General features: G+C 38.5%; 1 long non-coding RNA gene across 1 annotated transcript; it reads right to left on the bottom strand.

The window, feature by feature from the left end:
* Positions 1–4,012: 4,012 nt before the first annotated feature.
* LOC130458399 (uncharacterized) lies at positions 4,013–10,893 on the bottom strand. The gene is made up of 2 exons (XR_008917703.1): positions 10,231–10,893; positions 4,013–4,345 (listed from the first exon to the last, which is right to left on the bottom strand). It is a non-coding gene; the product is annotated as an uncharacterized LOC130458399 (long non-coding RNA).
* Positions 10,894–11,743: the final 850 nt, after the last annotated feature.

The raw sequence follows: 11,743 nt of genomic DNA, 5'->3' as shown, positions 1-11,743 counted from the left end.
TGCCGCACCAGGACTCCTCCACTAGCTGAATGAAGTTCCAGAATGACTGTACCAGAACCTCTCAACTACTTCGGGGAGTCAGATAATGAAAATGCTGGAGGTGCTGTATCATTGATCAGACCAGTCTTGGCATGGTAGGGAGCCGGGTATAGGAGGATAAGTGATGAGGGTGAAAGGAAAGCGCTGGTGCTAGGATCCCTGGACTTGGGCTTTCTCCCCCTGTGTCTTCATTGAATGAGGTGGCGGGTCTGTTGATGGGGTCCACGTTAGTCCAGGACTTATGACTGGTACTACTCCAGAGCCCCTACAGCATTTGTCAGAAATAGTAGACTAGATGAGAATGAGGCAGTGCCTCAGATCCAGCCTCATGCTATCCATCGGGATAGTACTGACTGAAAATATTCCCATCATCCGTCCCCAGAGGAGGTGCCTAGCACAGAACCCCAGGACAATAAAAACATTCTATTGACAGAATGATTTCACGGACATCGTCTCGGTTATTTGGTGATAAGGGGTCGGAAGCTTAGAGAGAAGAGACTTGTCCAAGGTCACCCAGCTGGCAAACAGCAAAAAAGCAAGTGGAACCAACGTTCATTTCGCTTTCTGAAACCACAGATTACTGGGGATACAACACAAATTCGATATTCGCTCGCTTAAAGTTCTTTTCCTATTTTAGTTCCAGGCTGTAAGCGGCTCCTCCTGGAGGGGTGGGTGTCACTACGGCATGGGGCTTACATTAATGCCATTCATGGTGTGTATCATCCCTTCCCTCGGCAGGGAGTAGTTGCACCATATGGCACTCACGTTTGTGTGGTGCCCAGATACACTCCACATCTCCACTCGAAAGAAAAAAAAAAGCCTCCAACATGCCATGTAAACAAAGCACTGGGCACGAAAATTTATTCATCTTTGAAAAGGCCATTTTCGGGGGAAGTGGAAAAAAGCTGGGGCTGTAAACTCAGATTTCTAGGTTCAACTCCATTATCTCCCTGCAGCAAAGCCTTATGGGTCATGTTGGGGGAGCATTCGATGGCTGCAGAACAAAGCCCACATTCTGAAAGGGGGCTTTAGGAGGAAAGAGCCTCAGTGGCTTGGAGAAGAAGAGGGAGGATCCATTGCAAAAAGGGAAAATTTCCTCTGCACCTTCCTGACTGCGAGGACATTGTGTGCATCTCAGGGGTGTACTAAGTGGTGCAGTAAAGCAGCAAATTAGAAGAATGTAAATTCTTTAGTAGGAATTGCACGCAGGGGGAAAATGTTTCCTAATGCTGATATTTGTTTTCATGTAAATAATGTACACTCTCCCTAAAATCAGACGGGTACAAGACTGAGTAAGATATCAGGCCCCACAGGAGATAATACACTGGACTCCAGAAAGGGAAGAATGAGGCTATCTTTTTTTTTTTCCCTTGTGTGCAATTCTTCTGATCTAATTAAAGAGATTTCACTGAATGTCTAAGTTTGGCCATACATCTCCTCTTCCCCACCCCAATCCCTTCTTCCAGTGTAGTCTCTGTGTCTATGTCTCTGTCTCTGTTTCTCTGTTTCTCTCTGTCTCTGTTTCTCTCTCTCTAACTCTTTCCCCATCTCTAATTTTCTCTCTGTCTCCCTTCATTTCATCATTTATTTCTTGTTAGTACACTAATGGGTTGAGTGATGCCAGATAAGATTATTTTTATTTTAATTGGAATAGTTGCCAATGTTATTCCTACTGCTCATCTTTGCCTTTGGCTTTGCACATATTTTTGAATGCCCAGAGCTCCCATTTAAGACTACTGAAACCTATATCAGAACTTTTCAGACTGACAAAGTAATGGAAAGGACAGTGAGTGGAGAATCTAAGGGCATACCTGCATTTTACTCTTGGCTCTGTTCCTACTCAAGGACTTGGGACAAGTTAATTACACCTCTCTTTATTTTCAATTCCCACCTCTAAAATTTCTTAACTATCTCATTGGGATTGGAATTGCTCTCAGATTTTAAACTCCTTGAAGAAAGGGACTATGTCTTCTCTTATTTAAACATCAACAATAACTAACACTGATTTCATTATAAAAGGCAGTCAATACTTTTTGAAGAAATAAAGAAATGAACTGGTTTTCCTTTCTCTTAATCCCTATGATATTTCTAGGCTATGCAGACCTATTACTTTATTGGTATAGAGATATGCCAAGAAGAAAACTTCAACTCATATAGTCTGTGCATAGAAGGCAATCATTATATAATTTATAGTTTTAGAAAGTTGCCTGGAAAACTAAAAGATTAAGTGATGTTTTCTAAATTCACACAATTGATAGTATCAAGAGTAGGACTTGAATCCAAAGACTAGCTCTTTATCCAGTGCCTTTTATATTGTCTTTATTGTTTCCTAACTGTTCCTTTCAGATCAGGTTTTTCTTCCCAAATAGATTGTAAATTCTTCAAGAAACGTATCTCCTTCTATATTCTCTGCTTCATGGAGGTCTTCACTGCCCTGAAGCCAGAGAAAAAGAGCTTTATCTTCCTAGGATTCTCCTCTGAATGGTCTTTTCCCTACTCTCATTTTGAATGCAAGAAAAATTCTCAGCCTAGGATTAAGAAGTCCAAGGGAGGAATCTTGAAGTATTCTAAAAAAAATTCTCCAGTTGAACTTCCTGCCCGATTGTCCTCCCTTTCTCTTAGCTCAATGTGCAGGATAACAGTGTCTAAGGCCAGAGTGGAAAAAACATGTTTCTTTATCCCAGTCTGCTTATGGAAAGGTTCAGGTAAACAACCACCAGCATTTTTCAGTAGGTGTGCTATTGCTCTTCTAGCCCTCATACAGGACAATTCTCAATAAAACTGTCAAGTGAAGGAAGTAGGTGTTTGGTGCCCCTGGCCTCCCCATTCTGCCTTTTTTTTCTCCCTTCGGAGTTCTCATAGCAGGCTACCATTGAATAACTTCTTGAAAAAGTTGAAAACTTCTTAATGACATTATTTATGCCCCATGAATCTACTTCCTCACAACCCACTCTCCTCAACCCCTTGAAAGCTGACTTCCCTCTCAACTATTATAATGAAAATACTCTCCCAAATGTCTCTACTGAGGTCCTAATCAGCAAATTCAATGCTTTTTCCCTCATCTTCATCCTTCATGAACTACCTGTCACATGATACTGTTGATTACTTTCTTCTAAATTCTCTCTCTTCCCTTGGCTTAAGAGACAGCACATTCTGCCTTTCTTCTAACTATTCCTTTCTTATTCCCCTTGCTTACTCTTTCTTCTCTTCCCTATCCTTTCAGACAGATGTTCCTCCATGGATTTGTTCTCTTCCCTCTCTCTACACTATTTGTTTTGGGAATCCTATTCACTCTCTGGGCTTCAGCTCTCACTCTACAAAGATGATTTCTAAATCTATTTATTTGTCTAATCCTAACCTCTTTCCTAAGCTCCAGATGACTGTGTCCAGCTGTTTACAGAATACTTCTACATAGAGAATTCTCATTGTTAGCAAGTATTTCCTTTAGTTGAAGCTAAATGTTCCTGCCTGCAGCCTCTATCCACTGGTCTATTAAATATCTGGATCCAAGTAGGATGTCTAAACTCTTATCCACAAGACAGAAAACAGTGGGCTATAAAAGTGTCAAGAAAGTGAGTGGGTACCTTAAGATCTGCAAGGAAAGAAGAGAGGAGAAAGGGAGATGTAAAGAGTTTGTACGTTGTATTTCTCCTAAAACATATCTTGTAGACATTAGCAAAGGGCAGTTCAAATTATCATTAGGGCTTTGGTAGGAATATTGTGTAATGGATTAGCAAGATGGCATGAAAAAGAACCCCAAAAGTCCTGGGGGGAAGCTAAAAAGCCTAGTAGGAACAAAACCAAACTCAGTAATACATAATGTCTTTCCCCTTGATTAATATTTTTTTCAGTTACTTGTAGAAATAATTTTTTGACGATTGTTTTCTGACTTTTTAGAATTCAGATTTTCTCCCTCCTTATTCTTCTGCTCCCTGCCCAGAGGTAGTAAATAGTCTTATATAGGCTAAACCCATACTTTCATGTAATACGTATTTTTATATTGCTCATCATGATATGACACATATCACACATACAAAAGAAATCTCATGAAGGAAAAAAGTGGAAGATGTCCTGCTTTGATCTGCTCTCCAATTTGGACAGTTCCTTCTTTAACTTTGGATAGCATTGTCAACATTAGTCACTTGTGGTTATCTTGGAGACTTGCTTTGCTGATACTGGTTTAGTCCTTCACAATTAGTTGATCATCATCTTTTACTGTATACACTGTTTGCCTGATTTTGCTCACTTCTTTGCATCAGTTGATATGTCTTCTCAGGCTTTTCTGAATTCATCCAGTTTCTTCTTCCTTATGGTGCAAAAGAATCACATATCATAACTTGTTCATCTATTCCCAAATTATGGACAATGCTTCAGTTTCCAGTTCTTTGCTACAAAAAGAACTACAAAAAGAACTGCTAAAAATATTTTCATGCACATAGGTTATTTTCCCTTATATCTGATCTCTTTGGGATACAGACCCAATGGTGGTATTGCTGGGTCAAAAACATTTTGTGGCCCTTTGAGCTTGAGGTTCCATATTACTCTCCAGAATGGTTGTATCAATTTATAGTTCCACCAGCAATGTATTAGTGTCTCAATTTTCCAACATCCTCTCCAATCATTTTCTTTTTCGGCCATGCACAGGACAGAATTGAATGTACTATTCTCAGAATGAGCATTTAGCTTAATAAAAGCTAGTTTGTTAGCATTTTGTTGCTCAAGTACTCTGGGACAGGCTTGGGAGGGGACTGATGAAGGACAGAAGGGGCAATGGATAGCTCAGTTGCCTCCCTTGCCTCACCTGACTTGGGTTGAAGCACAGGTATTTTGATTTATAGGTGGTGTGGGAGACTGACAGGGGAGGGAAAGGTGGGAAAAGACTTGTGTATATATTGCCTGTTTGCTGCCTAGTCAGTCAGCACTTCTTAGCCCATCATTGGAGTGCTCTCTTTCAAGAAGGGGAATAAATGACTGCACCTTTTTACTCCTACCTTCTGACTCTGATCCTGTTTATTCGAGCGAGTGTGGGCACTGGTGCTCATTTCTGAGTGAGGCACTTGTAAACAATTTTTTTCCCACATAGTCATGTTAGCCAATCTGATAGGTGTGAGATGGTATCTCAAAATTATTTTGATTTACGTTTCACTAATCAATAGTGAATTGGAACATTTTTTCATGTGACTATGGATTGTATAGTTTTCATTTTTTCCTCTGAAAACTGCCTGTTGATATTTTTTTACCATTTTTCAATTGGGGAATGCTTTGTATTCTTATACATTTGATTCATTTCTCCAAATATTTGAGAATTGAGGCATTTATCAGAGGCCCTTACTATAAATTTCCCCAAAAACTTGTTGTTTCCCTTATAATTTTGGTTCTATTGGTTTTGCTTGTACACCCCCCTTTTTAATTTAATGTAATCAAAACTATCCGTTTCATTTTTTACAATGTTCTCTCTCTGTCTTTTTTGGTCATAAATTCTTCCTTTATCCATAAGTCTGACAGGTAAACTCTTCCATGTTCCCCTAATTTGTTTATTGAGTCATCCTTTATTTCTAGATCAAGTATTCATTTTGACTTTGTCCTGGGAGTACACAATGTCTTAATTGAAAGACAAAGAAAATGAATGGTTTGCTTGGGCAGGGAGTTACATGAGTTAGCCACAAGAACTGCCAAGAACAGAGAAAAAAAAAATCTTACTTCTAGTAAGTATGGAGGACAAAGGAATTTTGCTGTGATCTGCAGGGAGGAAGCTATTTTTCTTGTTCTGTCGATGTCAGATATCAACTATATTTTCACTCAGTATTGCTGGTCTCTTACTAGAAGAGACTATCAAGGGGCAGATAGGTGACTCAATGGATGGAGAGCCAGACCTAGAGACAGGAGGTCCTGGGTTAAAATCTGGTCTCAGATACTTCCTACCTGCATGACCCTGGGCAAGTCACTTAATTCTAATTTCCAAGATCTTGCCCGTCTTCTGCCTTAGAACCCATAAATAGAATTAATTCTAAGACAGAAGATAAAGGTTATTTTAATGAAGATAATATCAAAAAAGAACATGGGCTCTTAATCTGGAGTCCATGAACTTATGTTTTCCTCAAAATATTTTAATAGTATTTAAACACAAATGGTTTCCTTTCTAATCCTGTGTATTTTATTTTAATCATTTAAAAACATTATTCTGAGAATGAATCCATAGATTTCATCAGACTGTCAAAGGTAGCCATGATGAAAAAAGGTTAAGAATCTCTGGGTTAAAGGGTATTTATCTACTCTTCAGTTTATTAGGGCAAGATAGTTGTTAAAAACAATTTATGAAGTAATTCAAAGAATAAAAAAAAAGACTGAGGAGAATGTTCTGCAAGGAAAGTTACTAATCAGAAAAGTAAGGAAATGATTAGGAAAGTATATGTGGAATTATGTGAAATACTCTTCCCATAATTGGTTGTTTGGTTGGTTGGTGTCCTTTGCATTTGAAAAGGACCAAAATGACATCACTGATGATATATTTTAACCTCTACATAAATTGGATTTAAGTGGGGCAGAGTTGCACAAAGTCATCAGCCTCACTCTCTCTTCCAGAGTCATTGAAATCTAGTGATGAATCAAAAGTCAAGATGACTAGCAATGACCCAGGATGTAATAGATGATCTTAGCTTCTTCAGAGTCCGACCAATATCTCAGCACTCCATACTGCCTACTTCTACCTCCTTCATGGCCATTGGAACAAAATGTTCTCATCTCTCCCTTCCACTAGAGGAAGGCTTCACATGCCTGGGGTAGGCACCCCCTTAACTCACTGATGGATTTGAGGACTACCAGTACCCTCAACCTGGTTTAGCTTGCATAATGAGATGCTTTCCCAGGGTGTGGCTGCACAGACTGCAGCTTTTTGGAGCTGCAGGGGAAAGCTAGGAGGCAGGTAAATACCAAAAGAGGAAAACAGCCCTGAAAAGGGTTTAGCAATTTCTCACAGTGACATTGATGACACTAATTTTTCCCAAATACCCTATATACTTGTACTCTTCCCATTGCATTTGGAACTAGGACCTTCAAGGAAGAAGTTTTTTGTGTTCCAAGGATTGTTGCTATGGATCCATGGGTACCATAAGGAAATAGGTCATCTAGTATCAGGTAGAGGTAGAATAGTTGTAGAAGGTGAATTCTTACTATGGAGAATTCTAAGTCAACCTGACCTGAATAGTAGAGAGGCATGTTGCCTGCTTGGATATAATGAAATCCAAGGCACAAAAAGGAAGATATTGAGGATCAACATCGAATTTTAATTGGCAGTCCTAATTGAAAATAGAAGACTCAAAAGAGAACAGCAAATCTGGTCATTGAACAGCTGTTTAAGAAAATGATATTTGAGAATATGATTTCTAGAATATAACATAAAAAATAAGAATGATGGAATTTTGACTAAAGGTGGAATGAACCAAATAAGAGTCATTAAATATATATATATATGTATATCTTTGTATTTATATGTACATATATCTATATATTCATATTGTGTATATAGAGATATAGATATCTATACCTATATCATTCTACATATGTAGCCTGGAGATTTGTGAAACTGATCAAGCTCTCTCTAACCTGAAAATGGAGGGAAAGAGAAAATGCTCTGCATATACCTAGCAAACCACATACTAAAAAATAACAGGTACACTATAAGAAGAATAATTTCAGTAGAGAGAACCAGTAACTCATAGAAGGCAGTATGCAAGAAGATAGACAACAATAAAATACATGGTCTCGGATGCCTATAGTGAATGCATAAATTACAGGCAATAAACAAGGTGAACTAGAGATCTTAAGGGAAATTTGATTTTGTATACATCACTGAGGCTTGGTGTGATGGAACAAATGACTAGAACATAGGTATAAAAGGATACATCATATTCAAAAAGAACAGAAAAAGGGAAAATGGGCAATATTGAGAATATATTCACATATGAGCAAATCTAGCAGGGGGAGTATGATGGGAGAGCATTTTGGTAAAGATCAAGACAGAGAGGAAGAGCAGAAGATATTCATGGCCTCAAGTAGAAGCTTAATAAATGCATCATGGATTGATTGTGGCATTGCCTAAATTAGCCTATTTACTGTCTATTCTGCCTAAAATTTTATTCCTTATCCCCACATCTTTGCACAATTTGTTCCTATATGAAGATGTCTTCTTCCTTATACCCACTTCTCAGAATCTCTAGCTTCCTTTAAAGCTCAGCTCAAACATCCTTGCCTACATAAAGCCTTTCCTGATCCTTACAATTGGTAGTATCCCCCAAAATAAATTATAGTCTATGTACTTGATATAAATATACATATTTATATACACATGTATTATCATGTATATGTGTGTACCTGTATTTGTTTATTTGTATATACATTATCTACTTAAATATTACTTCTCCCAAGAGAATATAAGTCTCTTAAGGACTGAAACTTCTTTTTTCATCCTTCTATTCATTGCATCTAGCACAGTACCTGCAATAAAATAGGTATTTAATATATGGATATTAATCAAATTATTAATAGTTTGAAACCAAAATAAGCAAATGGTTAGAAATTTGAGAAGCATCAAAATTGTGTGTGTGTGCATGTGTGTGTGTTTGTACACATCTTAGAATTCATGACAGAGAAGGAAAAAAACTGGGTATATAAGAATATGCTAGATTTGGGAGAGAGTAAGATTTCAGGGGGAAAAGAGATAGAACAGGTAGTAAGTATGTAATTAGAATATTCTCCCCAGAACTCTCTTTCCCAGCTTCCCATTTTCATTCTCACAATACCTGCTTACATTTTCAAGATTAAGTTGTGGGTGTAGCTCCTCCCTCTCTCTTTGCTCCCGGGAAGATGGTTATGGAAGTTGGGTGAGAGCCAGGCAGGAGAATTTTACCCACATGGTTTTACTTAGGTCTTATGGTTTTGTTCTTTTATTTCTTCTACTTCAAGTGATTACTAATAAACCTTATAAATTATAATACTTGGAGTTGTTGGACATTAATTTAAATTTAGCATAAGTATTCTGCGAGCTAAAATTCTATATGGATAGAGAGTTTTCAAGGATGAAATTCTAAAGATGCAAATCTTCAATAAAAAGAAAAGGGGAGGAAGAAGTTGCAGAGTTAGAGATGGATAAATATAATCCTAATTAAAGGAGTTGGCAGGGTTTTCAAAAAACAGGTCAACAAGTTTAATTATGAGCCCTGGGAAAATTCCAGATTGAATCTTGAAAGGATAGATTATGAACATTTAAAAAGGGAAATAGTGATTAAGGACTAGCCTGGCTCAATCATGAACAAGTCACATTAAATTAACCTCATTTCCTTATATGAGATGTTTTCTAGACTAGTAGGTGAGAGGAAAGCTACGGACATCAACTACATACCTATTTTTCAGCAAAATATTTAATGAATTTTTTAATGCTTTAGTTGCAGATAAGATAAAGGGATGTGGGCTAAACAATAGTATAATTAGTTGGATTCAGAACTGTTTGGATGAGCAGTCAATCTCAGGGATCACAGATGATCATTAATGAATCTACATCAACTTAAAATGATGTCTCCAGTAGAGTGCCAAAAGGATCTGTCCTTTGCTATATAGTTTTCATATAGCTCTGCCTGACTGACAGTCATGACCCAAAATGACCTAAACAGATTAGAACTATAGTCGAGGCAGAGCCGTAAGGGTTAAAGCCCTCCTCTTCTCCCCGCTTGGGCTGCATAGTCAAGGTCGTGGGTTGAACTGTGTACGACCTGCCCAGCTGCATGCTCAAGGTTGGAATAGTCAACAGAGGGAGGTTTGATAAGCACTGTGGGAAACTGTGAGAGACTTGTTTCTCTGCCCTTTTTTTGCTCTGAATTTTTCTCTTTTTCGCTCCTTTGGGGGCCCATCCAAAGGAAGAAAGAGGAAAAAATCATTGAACAGGTATTTGTTTTTGTCCTCTACTGAGGATTTTTGACAGGCAAGTTCAATCTTGCAACTATCCCATTTTATTTTCTTTCTTTCTGTGAGTGTCCAATTTAAAAATACATAGAGATGAGACTTTGACAAAGACAACGGTTAACAGAAACACACAACATTGTGACAAGCATGCTTTGAAAAAAAAATCAGTGTTTTAGGATCCATTCTAAAGAAAAAATATAATTTCCCTCTCACCCTTAGAGTATCTCGTATACTCACCACCGAGGGGATTTCTGTAGCATCGAAACTTTGCATGACCAGCACACAGTGTCGGGGGTTCTCCAAAGAGAATCGAAGGGAGGGTTGCAATAAGAGAACGGGGGGAAAGGGGGTCCCTAATAGGGGACAGTTTAGAACTATCAGGGGACAGCTTAGAGCTGTCCAAGAAGTCGCAAGAAAGAAAGATTGGAACATTATCAAAGAGGGATAATGAACGTTTATGGTAAGCAGAACACCAAATTTAAAACTCTTCTCGAGAGACACAGCCTATCCTCCCCAATCCTCCCCATAGTGTTAACAGGGGAGTTAATCCATTCCTAGGAGATCTTGGAACTGTTTGCCAATCTTTGTCCTTCAAAAAGACAGGAATTGAATTACCCATTACTGCTAAAAGATAAACTAAAAAGCGAAAGAAAGAGAGAGAGAGAAAGTTGGGGAACAGAGGAGGCCCACCAATGCAGCGCTCTTTATCTCTGTTCGATCCCCTGCCCACCCGAGCTGCAGTCTCGTGGCAGAGGCCGTTAACTCTTCATCATCCTATGACCAGCAAAGGAATTGGGGTTACGACAGCATATGTCCTTGTACCCGGATGCCATTTTTGTAAGGCTCATCTCCAGGGCCGGCCAGCCCTGTGTGACCTTACTTGGGGTAACGAAATGAAGATTAAGGAATGGACGCCATATGAAATGCATGGCGACCCTTTATTGAGTTCAAACAAAGCATATATAGATTAAGACCACAGGAAGATATGACATTACAGCCCAGCAAAAGCAGGAACCAATAATTGGGCAACTTCATAGGAATTCATGACGTTACCTGCCAGGCACAAGGAGGAACCAAGAGGATACCAAAAAAGGGCAGAGAAACAAGTCTTTCACAGTTTCCCACAGTGTTTATCAAACCTCCCTCTGTTGACTATTCCAACCTAGCATTTTCTCACAATCATTATCAAACCTCCCTCTACTAACTATTCCAACCTTGAGCATGCAGCTGGGCAGGTCGTATACAGTTCAACCCACAACCTTGACTATGCAGCCCAAGCGGGGAGAAGAGGAGGGCTTTAACCCTTACGGCTCTGCCTCGACTACAAGAACAATTGGCTAGATTGAACAAGATTAAATTTAATGGAGGTAAATTTAAAATCTTACGCTTTAAAAATGAACTATGGAAATTATTGTACATCCCTCATTTTTAGAAGAGGACTGGCATAACAGGGTGATTGCCAGTCATCTTGACATTTGTCTTGTCACAAAATTTTGATGACTCTAGAAAAGAAAGTGAGGCTAAAGGTTTTGTGTAACTCTTTCCTCACTTAAATCCAATTAACTATGGTAATATAGGCATGGGTATTTTTAAAAACATAAAAGTTTTATTTAACATTAACTTAATAATCGCATGTGTTAAAAATCTCTTGAATCCTGAGTTTCATTTCAATGGATCCCATTTAAAAAGCATGTCAGTCATGTCATCTGGCAGTTGGATTCATTAGAAAACCATTATGGCCTCAAGAAGG

The sequence above is a fragment of the Monodelphis domestica genome, chromosome 3 (genome assembly GCF_027887165.1).
Source record: "Monodelphis domestica isolate mMonDom1 chromosome 3, mMonDom1.pri, whole genome shotgun sequence".
Taxonomy (NCBI): domain Eukaryota; kingdom Metazoa; phylum Chordata; class Mammalia; order Didelphimorphia; family Didelphidae; genus Monodelphis; species Monodelphis domestica.
Note: the sequence above shows the minus strand (reverse complement) of the source record. Positions and strands in the feature narration are given on the sequence as shown.